Raw genomic sequence first — 2,389 nt, forward strand, 5'->3', positions numbered from 1 at the left:
TTTTGCCCCTTTAACGGCCTCTCACCTCGATGAACTCTTCAACCTGTCCTTTGACTCTGATTGCTTTCCCTCTGTTTTAAAAACAGCCATGCCGTCCCTTTCCTAAAAATCAAGGGGCTGATATGAAGCTACCCGCTAACTTTTGACCTGTGTCTCTCCTTCCGCACTTCTCTAAAGTACTTGAAAGGGTTGTGTTTAACAATCTTACCAATTTCTCAGACATCCACAAACTTCGAGACCTCCTACAAGCAGGTTTCTGCTCCTGTCACTCCACGGAAACTGCTTTCTGTAAAGGGATTTCAATCAGGCACACACCCAAGTCTCGCCCAGCATGTAGTGCGAAAATGAAACCCTTTTTTTATTTTTATCTATAAGTTCAATATTCTGAATGATATACCACTCATATCACACCCCTCTCCTGATACCCCCTCCCCCCCGGTCACGCTGAACCAGGAATCAGGCTAGTTTGCAAAGGTAAATATGTATTTATTTATTTAGAATTTAAATCACAATATATTGTAATAGTTAACAACAATCACCAAGGGGTGAAAGAACCCTGAATACTATCTTTAATGCACTGGGAATCAGGTAATGAACACAAAAAGAATGCAGCACAGAAAATAATACTTTTGGGTTGGATTGGAACAGATAGCACTGTGGATAGAGGTTCCCCCTGCAACACCACTCAATCCACCAATAGGCAATTTAAATAGATGTGAGGAGAGAGCAGGTACTCAGGAATAATACAGACCAACCAGAATGACACTCCCACCTTCCCCCCTTAAACACAAGAGAAAAACAGATTGGACTTTTCAACTGTCAGAATGGCTTTGAAAATGGCTGAGCAAAAACACTAAGGGTCTCATTATAAGAAAGGCGGAACGGGTTAACAGGACCCGCTAAAGGAGACGGACCCGTTAAACCTGTTCCGCCTCATTACAAGCTCCTCTTGCGGGACCCTGTAAGTAACGCCTGGTCAAACCAGGCGTGCTTACCGGGTCCCGCGGGGGGAAGAGGGAGCAAATGACAGGCCGCTCGTAATCGGCCCATTGTTTGCTCCCTCCCCCATTCCCATTCAGCCTTATTGGGGCTGAATGGGAATGGGGAAGGTCCGGGCCCGGGTTCCTGGAGGGAGGAATTACTGGGCCCTCCGAACTCGGAATGGCCTGGTTATTCCCCATTCTGGTAACCCGGACCCGATATTGGCAGCAGCCATGCCGCCAATAGCGGCATGGCTACCGCCAAAATCGTAATGAGGCCCTAAATGTGGTCAAAATGCTTAAATTATTATAAAATTCTACAGGAGCCGCTTTGAATAGATGCAAGCAATCACAAGCAATGATTTAATCAAAAGAAAACATTTGAAATCTCAAAAGCAAAGCGTGAAATAATTTAAAGACAATTCACACGTGTAAAACTTTTTTCAAAATGTCAATTCGTGGCAAACTTTTACTATGTGATTTTTGATAAAAACAGGTCAACCGCACTGTTTTGCAATTTGGGTTGTGGATGTAGCTGAGGATGTTAGGTATCAGTGGGAATTGAAATTTCATTGCTATCATCAAAACTGAGGGAGTTATGAGGTTTTAGTGAGAGGAAATAAAGACACAAGTTTGGACAAGGACTTCAGTTTAAAACCAGAAAATATGACTTATGCTTTTCCTCAAGACTAGAGCATGCAAACTAAACAACCAGGATGGGACGAAGTAAGCTCTGAGAGTGATTCATGACTTCAGTAACAGATCCCCAGCGCCTTCCCCGTAGGAACCATTCCAAACACTCGAAGTGGGATTTATAGATGAGAGTTACACACATAAAAATGACTATGAAAATGACGCTTAAGAAACTAGACAGAATAAGATAGCACTAAGATTTTGACACTGTTACTGGTTATGAAAGTAAGGGTAGTTCAGAGATTTAGGGTGGGACAAGATAATGCAAGGTATACAATAGTTCTCTAGCGTCCTATTAATACTCACAATCCACTGGGATTTAAGATTTTAGGCCCGTCAAGATTCTGGTCAATGGATTAGATCTATCAAGGAAGGACAGCACATCATGCGCGGGACAGGATCAGCTTGGCCGGTCGCCAGAACTACACAGGATCTGCCCTTCTTGTTTCTGGATATTTCAGATCAGTGGGATTGCGAGTTCATCAGGCAAGCATTATGGTAGCAAGCCAGATAGTTTCAGGATGCTTCCCCACACCACAGCACTCCACTGGGTTGTAAGGATTAGTTGAGGATTAATTGAGGATTGAGGCCTAGCTGAAAATGGCTCAGCTACTGCTTGGCCTGGTCAGTGGCATCTGGATCTGGAAGGATGTTGAAGCTGGATGTTGAATGCTGGAACAAAGTGCTTCGCTGGAATCAGGAGAGAGAGTGTGTCT

The sequence above is a fragment of the Ambystoma mexicanum genome, chromosome 1q, assembly GCF_040938575.1.
Source record: "Ambystoma mexicanum isolate Mex_15411 chromosome 1q, UKY_AmexF1_1, whole genome shotgun sequence".
In the NCBI taxonomy this organism is placed as follows: Eukaryota; Metazoa; Chordata; class Amphibia; order Caudata; family Ambystomatidae; genus Ambystoma; species Ambystoma mexicanum.